Consider the following 16,695-nt stretch of genomic DNA (forward strand, 5'->3'; position numbering starts at 1 on the left):
CAGATTTGGGCAGGCACACACACACACACACAGTGTCTGGGATGTTGGGGTGGTCCATATGATGTGACTCCAGAGCCGCTGGACTGAGGCCTGGATCTTGTAGCCGTAGGCCCCAGTGCAGGGGGCCATCGGTGCCTTTGGCAGGCCAGGCTGACTGCCTAACTGGAAAGACTCTATCACAGAGCCACACACAGACTCACACACTGCTGCTGCTGCCATGCCTACAGCTCCAAAAGTCATCTTTTATAGTTTTGAGGTTATGCCTTCACTGATATCATGGTCAAAGTTTCATTCAGTCAAGATGTAAAGAGAATTTAAATAGTCAGACAAAGAATACGTGATACAAAAATATATATCATGCAATGCAAAATAATATGATACGATACGATACGATACAATACGATATGATATGATATGATAATCTGATCATGTGTAGTTCTGTTCCATATAATGTACATGACTTTAAACAGGCATGGCATGTATTACTTACATTGATGTCAGTGTGTATCATGCCATAATCTCTTTAAAAAGTTTCTTTCATATAAACTCATATCAAAAAAGTTGCATAGCCAACACTGCAGAGCAAAACATCTAACACTGACTGGCGCAGTCAAGTAAACAAAGTGTTTTTTGGCTGTTTTTGAATAGAGAATACACAAACATGATCCAGTCAATGTGCAGCACCTCTACCTGGATGCATTATTTGAATGAGTGCCTCTAATGGCCAATTCTAAGAAAAACTGTCATGCACATCGTTCCCACTGCTCACCATCAATCTTTCTAGCTGCACTTATTCATACCGACTCCAACTCAGGATCAAAATCCAAAGCCACTCTTGATTGAAACACAACAACGCCGTAAGCCGCGGCTCCTCTTCCTCCCACCTTAGTCCCCCCCCCCCCACATTATTCCTGCATTTTGTTCAGTCTCTTGGCTTCCTCGCGGCCCATCGCAGTGGGGCTCTCCCTGGCAATAAGAGGCAAATGCAGGGGGGGTTTAATATACAGTAGAAAACAGAGTATTGTTGTTGTTTATCTCCCAGTCTAATGAGACACAAGGAGGTATGGAAAAGCGGCTTATCTGCGGCGTAGGCAACAGAAGGTACAATGGAGATTCTGCGCACGCACAGAGCGTGCACAAACACACGTGCACGCGGCGTGTCGTTCAACACACTTGCATTCACACTTTGCATTAAATGAAATTCAAGGTATTCAAGGGCTCAGTGCCATACAATAGTGAGGAATAAAGCTCCAGCATGCTGCTTTATCTGAGACTGTTGACTTTCCTACCAAGTAACATTACAGAAAAGCAGTTTGCAGTTTGTTGGACCTCTGCTCTGACCTTGATGCTTCGCGATCAGCTGTGACAGCCATGTTGTCGTCGTTCCCCTCATGGCACCTTTTTCATACCCAGAGTGAGCATTAGTGTTACATAGAGCCATTCTGTGTGGTGTGGATGGCGTTGGTCACCTCTGCATATTAAATAGCAGAGAGCCACAGGAGGGAGAGAGGGAGGGAGAGAGAGAGAGAGATCACCATTCACACACAGGAGTGCTATTCTGTAGCCGACCCTGACCTTTGACCTCCCTCCCTGTGCAGGAGGCGAGCAAACAGAGAATTTCCCTATGGGTGTCAGTGGAGCATCACATTACATTACATAAGACACGCTGACATGTATTCGTACCTTCCTGTGCATCACCCCCCTCGAATCACCATCTAGCATGTGTGTGGGGGGCAAAAAAAAAAAAAAAAGAAATCAAGACGTACCCTGTCATATTAAAGCGGCCAGCAGCATATTGCACATCTAGGCTAATAAAAGCGACAGGGAAATTGCTGCCAGCAGATTTCCTCCAAATCTCCCCAGTAATTCCCCATGAGCCCTGGCATTACTGCCTCACTAGCCAGCCTCAGATTAACCCCACCCCCTCCCCCCACCCCCCACACCCCCGGCCTCACAGCAATGCAGCTGAGCAGCGTTTCACGTTGCTATTTTAGCCCCTTGATTTGCTTTGCTTGTACAGTGTCCTTTGATGTCTTCAAAGGTGCTGCTTGTTCCAAATCCTATTTATTATTGGTAGTGTGCTGGAGCTCTGCAGCAATATGTTATGCTGTAATACTATATAGATATTGTAAGATATTTAAGATATTTTGTTTTGTAAGGCTACTGTCCAGTACCAATATCTGATATTGGTTGTTTCACAAGTGGCTATACATTGTTATATACCTCTGTTATACACATTATTAAGTATTTTTCTTGTTTCCGGGTACACCTATTATTTACAGACTAATGAATGTTGAATTATTTTCTTAAAATGACTAAATAAGTTGAAAAAGACTAAAGCTATGCAGCTTTGTATTTCATTATTGTTATGAAAAATTGTATTCCTACTTTTGAAACACCCAGCATATTGGGAATTTTTGTGTTTAGACATTTATTCGAGAAAGCTTTGCTTTACCTTGCAAATTATACAAGGCGAATGCAATTAGGTTCCGTCCTGTAATGCAATTAAATCCTGTAGATTGTCTTTGGGGACCTTGTTATTTATGATCTCTATATATCACTCTGCATTTTAAAAGAACTACTCGCAGTACAGCAACAGGAGCAGCTGTGACTATTTCCTTTGCCCCTCTGCTCTCACTCCATCTCATCTCTGCCTCCGCTCCACTCTGCCGGCCCCCGGGTCAATCGGCCCTGCTGCGCCTCACCTCGGAAAACGCTTGACCCAGACACGGTGTCCGGGCCCTGCTTTGAGCCAATCGGCATTCAGGGCGGCCTCCCGTCTGCCGGTGCCCAAACAGCCCTCCGGTATCCCAGGGTGCCGCACGAGAAGAGACCCAGCAGGACTCCACCTCTACTCTGCACATCAGTACCGCCACGCTGGCTGATATTACAGATACTGTATTAGACTGGTTTAGGAAGCTTAATCTCTGTTTTTCGCAGTCTCTTTCTTCTCTCACTCTGTCTTTCTCTCTCTATCGATCCATCTCTTTATCTCAGTCTCTCTCTCTCTTGCTCTATCTCTCCCTCCCCCACCTCTCTCTCAGAGAAAAGTTATGGCAAAGCCTATCTCTCTCTTTTTCTCTCTCTCTCTTCCTTTGTCTCACAATTTTGCCTCTCCTTTCTCTATATAACTCGAACCACGGGTCCGTCTGAGGAAGTTGCAACCTGCTCAGACACATCAAGGTGCGTCTGACAGCTATCCTGTGGCCGGGGCGAGGCGCTCCAGTCATTAGGAATTCAAATACTGTGGCAGCCGCCGGACGAAAGCATCACTCACTGGAATAGTGGGGTCGTTTACCTGCAGAGAGAGAGAGAGAGAGAGAGGGAGAGAGGGGGGGGGAGCAAGCAAGGAGGGGGCAAGAGGGGAGATTGACTGAAAGACAGGCAGCGAGAGAGAGAGAGAGTTGATAGTGTAATTTGATCAGAGCATGCTGGGAACTCATCTGTATGCGTCTCATGCAAGCTCCCCTCCCTTCCTGATGCCATACACACACACACACACACACACACACACACACACACAAATAAATAAGCACACACGCAACGACTTACGCAACGGTGGCAGTCTGGATAGACAGGTACTCCAGGCAAAACAGACTAGTGTAATCGTGTAAACGCTCCATCACTCACATTGTCGCACAGATTCTGCCTTCCGTCTCTGGTCACTACACACACACACACACACACACACACACACACACACATGCACACACTTTTGCCATCATACTTGTGAGGGTATTGAATTATTCCCAAACCCTCATCACTCTTATTTTAACCTTAACCTTCTACTCAACTTTTTGACTCATTTTATTCCTCCCTCAAGGCCTCATCTGAGCTGATTACGTGGGTTTCAACAGCGCATGTGATACATCATTATACTATTTATGATTTTATTGGAAATCCTGCTGATATTTGAGATAGTCTGGGGATTATCGCTCAACACCGATCACACGGTGGATTTGGGAGTGCTGCTTAAGTCTCCACCGCGGAGCTACTAGTACAACAGTGGATGTAACGAACGTAAGCCCAAAAGCTTATAATGTGCCTGCTGGTTTACAGATTATAACAGATGTTTGTCAATCTATTTCAGTCGGGAAATGCTGTGGCTGCAAACAGTGATAAAGGGTTTTGGGGCGATGAATGCAGATCGCTTCACGGTGCCTCATCCGCGAGAGTTGCTCACTGCGGTTAAAAACTGTTATTGGACTGTTCCAGGCACTGCAGGGGTGATTTTCCAGTCACATAGAATTAGAACTGCATCTACATCATTCCCTACTTATTCTACTTCTAATATCGTGTAATGTTATCAGGGAAAGGTCACGAGTCGTCTGTGGCTGTGACAGTATTTCAGCGTGTCAATCCGCTTACGTTGAGAAACGCCATTGTTTCTCATACATCATACATGCAGGAATTTGCATTTTTTTCATTCAGGGCAGCACATGAAATACGGGCTTGTTCCAGTTCTCAGTCCCCCGGTGTTGCATTCTGGGAGCGCCACATGATTGACAGATCAGTACTTCTAGGCTTATATTTATGCGCGCGCCATGATCCCCCTCCCCCCACCCCTAAAATGTTTTCCGCCGTAAGGTCATAATTTAGCTTGCTTCCAGTTACTTCCTCTTTCCCCCCCTCCCCCTCCCCATCTCGATAGCATTGCTCGTAATTTATTGTATTGTTTTTAATTAAATGGATGGCGAGGGGCTTTAAGTGCCCGGCGGTTTTAAGACGTTTCTTCAGAAGCGCGAGGTTATCTGAATTCTAAAAACTCCGGCGGGCAAAAACCGGCGCGCACATACAGTAAAGCTGCACTATAAAGCCGAATAGGTCCCCATACTGCGCTGTGTGCGAGGAGGACGGGACAGTTAGACAAATATCACCTTTAGAAGGGAACAGCCAGGTTTATAAAGCGATGGCTGGGTGCCGGTGAATACCAAACCTCACAGATATCAAGGCAGTGAGCAGCCTGGCTCATGTTTCCTCAGTCTGGTGCAGAGGATGAGAGAGAAAACACTCTTGGATTAGCGCGACGCTAGCCGTGATGAAGTAGAACTTTAAATTGGAGGGAGTCACGGCGTACTCTTAGCCTCAGCGCAGCAGTACTTTATTCAATACATTAAAAGCAAACCACGTTTCGCCAAGTAACGTCTTCAGCAGCATAACAAGATTAGAAGAAATTGGGGTCATATTTTCATGATTTATAAGCACACATATGGCTTATCCTTAGCGGGTAAAAATATCACATCTCATTGCTCAATTCCAATATCTGTGTCTGTATTGCGATTCCTGTCTCTGCCGTCATTGGCCAATTCTTGCAGCACAATCCTCGGAAGAGAGGGGGAGAGCGCTTGTATGGTCAGACTACAGAAGCCCTGAAGGGACAATCTAAAGTGGTTAATAAGGATAATATACTGAATGAGTCGTGGGTGGGAACTAGCAAATCAGTTTGATTTTCCACAGTCTAAGCTGAGATGTATGTCTGAATTCTCGGAGGGTGAGTTATGGATTTAGAGGGTTTATTCTGTAAGACTAGCGTTAACGTGATTTTCCTATAATCCAGGGCATTGGAGAGTATGCCTCAAAGGTTATTTGCTCTAGGTAGTCATTCAACAAGAGCGCTCCGATATTATTCTGATGGCGATCTGACATTCAACAATCACGTCCCGATGACCTCCCCGACCTTACAACATTAAAATCCTTTATTTTGCAAATGTACCATTCAAGCAGTCATGTCAGTTCCCCGAGGAGCGTTCTCTTTGCCTCTTCTGCAGCGATTTGCAGCAGATCTTTCATGTCACGCTGACATTTTGTCGTCCCCAGATGCTCACGTCAATCTTCTTATGGTAATTCTTCCAGATGGATACATGAAGGGTTTTTAAACACGTTCTCTCGCCATGGCATGTTTATCAGACATACAGTTTCTATTGTGTCTTCATATCTGGAGCATTGCAGTTTTACCCAAGTGGCCCAACTTCTCCCCCATGACCTTTTTAAACATGTGAATGTATTTCCATATGTTCACACAAATTGCGAGAACAAGAAACATAGAGAATACAAATCCTTTCCAGGGTTTGCCATTACTCTGCGTATGCTCCATAATGCCACAAACACACACATGCATTCACTCCCACACACACACACACACACACACACAAACAACAAACACACAGATCTCACACTGTGTTTTTCTGAGAACATGACGGACAGGGAGAAACCAGCAGGAAACGGTGTAGATGATGCCTGGTCTCACCAGAGCTTTAACCTTTTCCTCAGCGTCCTTCCTGCAGAGTCTCTCCTCCCCTCTGGCCCCTCTGTCATACGCTCCTATTGTCTGTCACTGTCCTGCATCTGCACTCATTATGGAAACCTGTTTATGCACAAAACCCTCCCAAGAAACATTGCAAGGCATGAGAGACAGAGAGCGTGAGAGAGAGAGAGAGAGTAAAGGAGAGGCAGAGACATGGGGATTGAAAGGATCAGAGATGAATAAGAGGAGAGTAAAGAGATAGAATGTATATATAAAAGTAGGGAAAGAGGAAGAAGAGAAGGAGAAAAAGAAACTGAAGTGTGAGATGCAGTAATGCTGTGTTTCATTCTAAGTTGGAAGTACAATCTGTGCATTCCAGTGGTTCAACCACAGAAGAAACATGGACGCCAATGAGTGTTATTGCCCAACGTAAAATACTGCAACAGCTAATGTTATGTCAGTCATATTTGGCAACATTAGCTAGCTAGTTAGCAACTGCAAGTGTGACTTTACATTTCAAATTTATGTGTTTAACCATTTGATAGATTTAAGCTCATGCAATGCTGAAATTTGATTTTAAGTGTATTTTGAGGATTCTAAACATGTTATAAGTACTTATAAGTTATAATTAGTCATAATGCTGTGTAGAGTTGAGTGTATGCTGCCATGTTGATTGGACAGCAGACAACTGCATCGCCGAAACTTCAGGATTTCTGCCTTGAAATTCCGGCTTGAAGGGCCGATATCGACTTTCCGACATCTCTGTACTTTTGAGAGAACATGTCAGCAGTACATACAGTACATGCAATCCCAGCGCCGCAGTCAAGCTACGTCAATGGGCTCTCCACTACTCCCAAGCCATCCATCCCCCACCTCCCTCCAGAGAGATGGGAGACGTTGATCTCCATCCCCCCCTCCCGATCCAGCCCCCCTCCTTCATCCCACAGTTGGATTTGAGGGGATAAGTTGCAACATCTTTGCCTCAAGCTTTTCAAACCTGTCCCACTCATTCATTTCACGTCGGTGCCTCAGTTAGGTCGGCGCCCAGACTTCCTTGTTCATTCGTCTCACGTGCGCCGCTGATCTCCAGCACAATGCCCCCCGAAACCCTGGGAAAAGCACCCAGGGTCCCAGCCACTCTGCTGTGTCCTGTTTTCATTACATGGACTCCCCAGGAGAGGGTATGGATGTAGTAGCGCTCCCTTCCTCTCTACTCACAGCTCTCTCTCTCTCTCTCTCTCTCTCTCTCTCTCTCTCTCTCGCCCACTGAGCACAGTAAGCTGTCTTGATCTTGGCTGGTGAGCTGGCTCCACTCGACCGTTTAGGGACTAGTTTCTTTTCACCGACGGCTTACGTGACGCAGGCCACTCTGCTCCAACAAGGAACATCCAATCGATGCTTTGGTGAACCCCAGAACATGTGAGGGATAGTAGCTGATGAGGTGCATGTTGAATATGTTGAATGGATGTCACTAAGAACCATCTGATGTGAAGGGTGGCTGCCTCTGCAGAATCCAAGTTGCACAAATCCAGCATAAATTTCTGGGCAGAAGAGTCAACCTCCAATGGAAGCGCCATTTTTAGGGCTCGATGCCTTTAGCCTGTGTTTGCATGTACCCATAAAGCTAGTCTATACTACTGTAACTGTCAGTCAGGAATGAGCTCGACTGACGATTAAAATATAATTTCTCTTCACTGATGGATTCATGAGCACCATAGACAACTGTGCCACCGCCACGAGTCGCAGCATTTCAATGGTCCCATAATTAGCAAGCGAATACAAGCGAGGCTGGATCCGGGCTGAGAATTTTTGTCCAGAGAACTTCCACTTCACAGGTGTAGATTTATTTTGCAATCATGCAGCACACTGGGAGAAAGTACTGTAACATGAACAGCGGGATGAGAGAATAGTTTAGCAGATTCCCTGGACAATCGTTAAGAGAAGATTCACTGAGGCTAATTTGAGACCAAGGTCTCTAGCTGGGTATCTAACCATAGGGAGTTTCAGCTAGGAAATGCAGTTGTTGGGAGTGTGGGCATGCTTCAAAGGTGACCCAGCAAGGCCTCGAGGAACCTGCTATTTAGTGCCATCGGTCTTTTTCTTTCTCTCATTGTCTATCTCTCTCCCTCTCCCTTCTCCCCCACCAAATTTTCCATTTTTCCCGGCTCTCTAGCCTCGCATCAGTAGCTAAACCGCATGGCGCTGCTCAGGGATTCTCTAGGTGGCCTCGTCGTACTGAGCTAAGCCCGACAGGAGTCCCTTCTCTCCCTGCCTAGTCCCGCGCCAAAGCCCAGTGAGTGCTCAGGCCCCGTTGGTATCCAATCCCTCCCCTCTTACTGTGAGTGAAGCTTTTTTAATACTCAGTTAACAGCAGCATCAGCATTTCAGACTGAGAAGCAGGCTGGGCAGGAAGAGTGGTATTTCGGCAAAGTTTCTAGTTAACTCTTTCTCATGGAAGTTCTGGTATGTATCATTCTAACTGACAGGACCCGTCAAGTGGGAATAATGATTTCTATGTCTGTTCTGGAGTTGGCAGATGGTGAACTCCATGTTTGTTTTTCCCCTTTCCCTCACCAGAGCTCAAAACTTGCTCCTTTATATCCTGCCCACCCGCTGGCCTCGGTGTCCTACATTGATACAGCAGCGAACAAACACAGGCTAAATTAGACACATGACGACATCCATAAACTCCCTAGTTTTGCCACCCTCGATTACTGTGATAGATGAAGAAATCCCAACACTGCCATTACTCCCACCTGACAATAGCTTATGCCAAACATCTCTCCTTCTTCTGGGCACAAGGCTAAAACAAAGAATGGAGTGGTGCTGCCATGCAAGACACGATGGTGGCCTATGCGAGTGTAGGTATTTGCATCAGCGACAAGATGGGAGAGAGGCCTGACTAAGAAAGTTGAAAGTGTGTAATTCAGCAGAAAAACCGCCCAATAAAGCCTCCATCCACCCAGCACATAAACACAAACACAATGCTCCACAAAGCCATTAGCAAGAAAAGCATCTGTTTAAAAGTTGACATGGCAAGCACCATCATCATCTGCTGCTTTTCTAATTGTCGCATAACCTTGTTTCCTCCATTCAACATGACATTTGTTTAATGTTTTCTGAAGTACCCTTTAAGTGTTTCATTAATGCCTAATGAGCTTTTCATTAGCAGAATCCAACTGTGACTTCTCCATGAGAGATTATAAGCAATATTGTTCGGCGCAAGGTTTCACATTGGTAATGATTCTATGGTGGATTGGGCGGCAATAATAAGCACCGCTATTGTGCTTAAGAACATTGCATTATGAGAACATCAATGCAAGAGTGGGTGTTGATCTTTGCAAATGTCATGCTCTGTTCCACAAGGCTTGGTTGAATTGGTCTATCTTGTTATTCGCCCATCCCCTATGCTTCTCCTTCCCCACTCCACTATAATATTCAGCATTGATACCCTATTTGATTGCATTTGATTGCCAGTATGTCCCCAGCAAAAGTAACACAGAACACTTCATCATGCAATAAATTGACAGAAAATTGTAATATCACAACACAGCGTTGACAGCATTACCCATTGTGATTGCCACATGTTGACATGCTTGTAAAACGCGGAGGAAACAACAGTTTAGACATTGCATTGTGTCTCCTGATATCTGCTATACCCGCATTAATTAAGGGGACTAACAGCAGCAGTTTGCCAGCTTAGCGATAATGAGGTGCAATGGAAAAGTATGAATAACAGGAGATTGGCCATACGCGAGGGGACGCAGCTAAATGAATACCGAACACAGCCCAGTCAATGGCCACCTTAAAATGTGTGATTGGGAAGGCGCGGGCAGTAATAAACGAGGCAATGTGAATACTGAACAGAAAGACAATTAGGCCGCCACATCTGGCAACGAGGATCTGAGTCCGTACCCAGCCGTCGCAATTAAGCGCCTCCATTGCCAGTGTAACCCTGCACTCCCCGGAGGTTGTGACACAAAGCATGATAAAGAAGAAAACATCGACTGTTACAGACAATAATGACCACCTTCATTCAGGGTCTATCAGAGTGTTTGCAGGAATAGCCTCATGCTGCCCAGTTGCTCCACTGAATATGGGAAACCCCTTTCACCATCTACAATTAGATTCTCCACTGATTCAATTCCAGAGCTTTTACTCAGTCCAGACCAACGCTCCCTATCCGTCGATCGCAAGCTACAGGTCGATCTTTAAGACCTTTCAATTAGATCCCAGACTGTGGCATTAAACAAAACCAGCAAAATATCCAATTAAGTTACATCACATTTTAGCCAGAGCTATAGTGCAACAGTAGCTTAAATTCCCAGATCACCAGAACTACAAGAAGCCAATAGTAAGGGATGCAAAGGTCTTAGTATCCTTGCAATATTCCTGAGACTGCAGTACCATCATGTAAGAGGGATAAGATAAATGATAGGATAAGAAGTAGAATAAGAGCTAAAGAGGGAGTGAAGTGATTAAAGAGCAATTAGCGGAGGAGAAGGGATAACATTCAGAAGGGACAAGGAGAGAAAAGATGAGTTTTCAGCCGACGACAGAAGATCGGCAGTGACTCTCGTTGTGATGTTTGATGAGGAGGTTTTGCTAGTGCCTCAAAAGGCTAAAGCTACAGGAAATTGAACAAATATCTTGATAAATTCAGGTGAATGTAATGTTTTGTTTTAGCTATATATATTGAAATGCAGAATAATGAAGGAATGGAGTTGAATCTGAGTTTTGTGAGGTACATCACGCCCTCCATCTTGGTTTTGGAAGTGATCTTGGCCTTGGAAAGGTCAGTGAGCACTGGTCCAGACTGATGCCTTTTTGTTACATGTAACTGTTCTCGTGTGTATTGTGTTTTTCATGTTTGCTGGGAGCAAACATTATTTCCCCAATGCAGTCAGTTAAATCTGCACTAGGCAACTTTGCTCTTCAGCAGCTCCATGTGGCGACAAGAGATAACGGTTTCAATTTTTGAAAGTTTGAAGTACTTCATTACCCAGAAATCATGTAATGTGACGCCAGTAAACTGCCACTGCTCACACCTAAATATCTTCTTAGTGGCTGGTGGAGATGAAGGAGTTCAACCATCGTTGGTGAGTCCAGCTTTCTTTGGATGGAGCTCTCACTTCGTTTTAGGAGACAGTTTGTATTTCGCTCGTAAGTTGCTGTTTGGTCCGAGAAGACTTCCCACCAGTGACCGTACCTGACACCAGAAATTAACCAGAGCAAATAGGGAAAATCGCCAGTGTCCCAATCAGTGGAGATGTGATGCTATTCTCTGTTGCAGCATAAGACAATTATGTTTTTGCACAGAAATCTTGCCTAGTGCAGCTTTAAATATTCAGTTCAATGTTGTACTGTAGACAAGCTGCATGCACACACTGATTGTATACATGCCAGTATATGCACACATATCATACATACAGTGAGTAGACAGTGCCCCATATGAACTCCAGTAACACAGACTGTAAGAGCATGTGCATGTAGCTCACACACACACACACACACACACATCTATACAGTGTGGTGTCAATACAGAACAGGTAAAAAAATAACAACCACTAATGGAATGCGCACACACACCCAGCACATGTTCGATGACTCTTTTCATTTGCTACCCCATTATTATTTGGCTTTAATTGCCAGCTACTAAATTGCTCCCCGTCTCACCACAAACATTAAACAGGAAGCTATCTGTGTCCTTTTTGCTGTTCGGATTGCAAATCCCCTTCCAAAAAAGTCTGCAAAAGTTAGTAAACTTAGTCTCTCTCCTCTCTGAAGTGTTATGGGTGCTCGCTGCAGGGCTTAATTTATTCAAGGCTGTTAAAAGCAAAAAAAAAAAAAAGGCTTCCCCACTCAAGAGCGGGATTGTTTGGATCTGAATGGGGAGCGTCGGCAGATTAACTCGACATGGACGGTGCATGTACCGCATGTGGATGTAGTGATCTGTAATCTGTGTAATCTTCGGCGCACAAAGGCCGATACGGTGCTCTATTCACTCTGTGGGAAAGCTTTCAATTCTCCGTGAAGAATGGTTTGCTCTTTCCCATGTATTTGATTTCTCTCTCTCTCTCTCTCTCTCTCTCTCTCTCTCTCTCTCTCTCTCTCTCTCTCTCGCTCTTTCTCACGCATCTGCACTGACATGCACATATGCCCTCTCTCACAGTCTCTCTGTGTTTCCCTATGTCTCTCGCTCACGCTCACTTTGTCTCCGTCTGTCTCCTAGTTCGTGATGTTTCATGGTTTTATAGCTCCCAGTCTGTCTGTTTAGCCATAGGAGTCTGTGCTGTCGTCTCCGTCCTCCCATCACTGTGACTAAGAGATGCTCTGGAAGGGCGCAAGGAGATAAGAGAGAGGAGCGCGGCAGAGGGAGAGGGAGACAATCGCATTAAGACTCATTTTACCCCCCTGACCAAGGCCAGAGGTTGGGATTTGAATGTGTTCCCCTGTGTCCTAGAATCTCTCTGTGTGTGTGTGTGTGTGTGTGTGTGTGTGTGTGTGTGTGTGTGTGTGTGTGTGTGTGTGTGTGTGTGTGTGTATGTGTGCTTGTATCTGTCTATCCCTGCCCTTCTGTTCATGCAGTCGCCAAAGTGAGCATGCATCCGCGCAACCTTGGCCTGTCTGTGCAGCCGGTGCAGCCTCAGCTGTTGTGTCTGTGCGGCAGACGCGCTTGCATTAAAGCGAGTACAAATTAGCACGGCGCTGTAAGAAAAAGGGAGGGCCTTGCCCGGCAATATGCATGAAAAAGCCCCTCGGAATCAGCCTCCGCGAGTGACACCGCACACTGTTGTCAGCACAGCAGTGGAGCTGTCAATGCTACAACACAACACGCTGTTCGGATCCATGGGTGAAGCCTCTTGACATCAAAGGTGGCACACAAAAAGAACCGTGTTTCCTTTTACTGTTGCCTGCACCTGTCAAAAATGGTGTGTTTGGTTGTTTTTTTTGTTGTTGTTGTGGGGTTTTTTTTTGTACCCCTCATGCACACTGGCCCTCCTGCTCTGTAGCTCCACAGAGACCCCTAGTGGAATTGGAAAGTACAGTACTGTGTGTGTGTGTGTGTGTGTGTGTGTGTTTGGAAGTGTCAGAATCTGTCCATGTTTACAGAGTTTCCTGGACCACACACACACACACACACACACACACACACAAGCCTTATCTCTCGACTGTGGCCAATATTTTTGTCGAGCTGCGGGACAAAATGCAAAAACCGTCCGCCAACTCAGGACCTTTTTTAGTCCCCAAAAACAGATTTCCCCCCGCCATGCTTTGGCTATCTTCTGACCGCGCTAGACTGCGCTAGAGGGCCAAATTAGAGCGGGCCTTGGTAAAATAAAATCCCTATTATCTTTGAACTAGCAAGTACCCAATTATACGCCGCAGTTATCTCCCATCTCACAGACTTCTGAGTCCTCGCCACGGGGCCGATGAGCACGGAGCGCTAATGAAGAGATGCTGAATCACCTCTTTGCCTTCCCGAAACGCAAAACCGGTGGCGCCTTCTTGATCAGCGGCGGCTTTTTTTTTTTTTTATGGATCAGACCCATTCCCGGGCTTTGATGGCGTGTGTGTTTTTTTATTTTTTCGTCGCCGCGCGGGCCACACACTCTTGGGCTTGTTACAGGCTGCGGCGTGCGTGTGATACGTGTGAAAGAAGAATGAGAGGTCTATAATCCGAGGCCTCCTGACAGAGAGAGAGGGGGGGGAGAGGTAGAGACAGAGAGAGAGAGAGAGAGAGGGAGAGAGGGAGGAAGCAGAGGCACAAAATGCGACCGAACCCAGAGAGAAAGAGAGCTTTAAAAGGGTTTATCTCTCTCCAGTCACACAGGATATGCGCTGAGCAGAGAGGAAAAACCCCTGTGGATGGAGAGAGAGACGGGGAGAGAGAGAGAAAGAGGAGGGGGAGGGGGGGGGGCAACTGTCTGTTGAGATGTGTTTTCTTACCCCTCCAGTGCACTGACGTTGTCGGTCTCCCGATCAGACCAGGAAGCCTATCTGTACATCACATTGCCTCATACCCACTGCCTCCCACTGAAAGATAGATAGCCCATAACATTTCCCCTCTCTCTCTCTCTCTCCCTCTCTCTCTCTCAGTCCTCTTCCACTCTTCGCACTTGCTTTTGCTCTGTCTGTTTCTCTCTTTGTTGCTCTCTCTCTAGATTCAAAATGCCTACGAAATGTAAAAGCATCAACCTCGCCCAAAATGTTAGGGCTATCATTTTGCTCCTCATCCAACAGCCATTTAGACAGCCATAGGTTTCCAGTACCAAGTGCAAGTTATCCACTTGATAACTGAATAACAGCTCTTTGTCCAGGTTCTTGTGTAAGACTTGAACAGCATGTGAAAAAAAAATGGAATTCTATACCAGTGAATGGGTGAGCAACCAAGCCGCTGCACCATAGCGTTGACCTCTGTTGGCAATGTGTAATCACCCTTTATTTTCTCATCACACACACACTGGAAGCTGTGTGCTACAAATAGCATCTGTGTAGGTTGTGGAAAGAAGGTTATGGTTTTGCATCATTTAATCACAGTCTAGTTAATAGGAGCCGCAAGGGCATACAGCATCCCCAGTCTTCACAAGAATTCAAGTACAACTGAGTGAATTATGTGCAATTTGGACAGTTGCTTAGTGTAAGTTCTACAGGGGAAAGTGAGAAATCATTACGAATTGAGCGTTTCACAAAGGCCGTGTGAATTGATTAAAAGTGCAAATATCTATTTTTTGTGTTTTGTGTTTTTAAAATTTCAGATGCACTTCCCCCATGCTACTTGTGATTGAATTTTGAAAGAAAGGTCTGACAGCGGAGGGAACTCCCGAAGAGCGCGAGAGCTTTTTATGAAGTTGCGGTAGCGTTGAGCAGTCGCTGTTAAAGAGCGGTTCAAGAGAGCGTTCCAAAGTTTAAGAGGCCATGAGGGAATTCTAAAGGGTTTGGGATGGTTTAAAATGGCGCCTCTGGAGAGCAAGAAACCGGCGAGGAGGAGAATGCAATTGACAGAGTTGAGGAGGCTGTTGTGGAGCTGTTGAAGGTTAAAAATTTACCTCAAAGCACGAAGTGTTTGAAAGCGAACAAGTTCAATAAAGTGATGTGCATGTAAGTCTGGGTGTTGAAGGCCGGTGCTTGATGCAGTATCAGATATCGCCAGACTTTCTCCAATGTATCACCCACCTACATTGCTTTCTCCATCCACCACCTGAGGGGCAAAGGAAAAAAGTACATGTGCAGACTTATTGATTTTTTTTTATTTTTTTTTCCTCTTTAGCTGTTTGGGCCATGTTTTGGAGCTGGCCCTTGTACAGGGCGGGTAAACACAAGTTCAAACTCACACCCCTAGTCTAATGAATGCCGCTGAGATGGTGCTGAAATAATCTGGGGAGAAAATAGTGTTTGTTTTTGTTTGTTTTTATAAAGTACATTTCTTTTTGTGGGACCGTTAATGGCATCGCAAAAAGCACAAGGCTACAGCTCCTCCATAATACCGGAGTGAATCAGACTTGGAATAACGGAAGTGATTGCCAGCAACATTTGTGTTTCATGGGACGGCTCTGTCTGGACTTTGTAGACAACACACAATGCCTCCGAGGTCGGTAGTCGCTGAGTTGTGAGAACCGGTGCAGACAATCATGCAAAATAGATGACTTGAGCAGAAAATTGATGGTAGCGGAGTCTGCGGTCAGAGCAGAAAGTAAACAGAATTTTAACTTTTTTTTTTTCAGTGATACAGCTTCCATCAGTTTCCATACTTCTCATCCAGTTTTATCTTGTTGATCACATTTAAAGGAGGTTTCTTGTCTAGCCAGAACATATCTTGTGTTACTTTTCAACACATTAACAGCAACATATTTTGTGTCATGTGTGTTGCACAATTGACACACACAGATGTGTTGGTGCAGTTGGTGCTGGTCACCAGACTGGTCAGGTTCTTCACCCTCTGTTACCTCATATCCTGTTCCCTGTCTCCCACAGGAAGCCCTGTCAACCTGACGTGCAGAGCGTTCTTCGGATACAGCGGCGACGTCAGTCCGCTCATCTACTGGATGAAGGGGGAGAAGTTCATCGAAGATCTGGACGAGGAGCGGGTTCAGGAGAGTGACATCAAGTAAGACCTTTGTGTTGATTTTGAATTTAATTCCTAATCATGCTAATGCCATGTCAAAGACCATAAAGCTACAGCCTGTCCATTGGCACAATGTTGTGATTCAACCTATAGTCAGTTCATGAAAGCTTTTACATTTGCTGTTCGAAACACTTGGTGTCTGGTAGGTTGTAAATAGAAGAAGTAGTTAGCATGAGCAGTGATAGCCACCATGGCTGAACAGACAAAGAAAAGAGAAAACCTACAGAAACTCAAACTGCATCAACAGAAAACTGGAAACAGGAAAAAGACGTTGCAGTGCTGGACACACTGTTTGATTGACAGGTGATCTCTGGGAAGAGCAGAG

The 16,695-nt window shown here is 45.4% G+C and overlaps 1 pseudogene; it reads left to right on the top strand.

The window, feature by feature from the left end:
• The window catches only part of LOC139645449 (interleukin-1 receptor accessory protein-like 1-B), a 116,844-nt pseudogene extending 100,492 nt beyond the window's left edge, over window positions 1-16,352 (top strand).
• The last annotated feature ends 343 nt before the right edge of the window (window positions 16,353-16,695 follow it).

This window comes from Centroberyx affinis, unplaced genomic scaffold (assembly GCF_046629955.1).
Source record: "Centroberyx affinis isolate AG114_WGS23_722 - 3 ecotype Tasmania unplaced genomic scaffold, CSIRO-AGI_Caff_v1 ptg000864l_1, whole genome shotgun sequence".
Classification (NCBI taxonomy): domain Eukaryota; kingdom Metazoa; phylum Chordata; class Actinopteri; order Beryciformes; family Berycidae; genus Centroberyx; species Centroberyx affinis.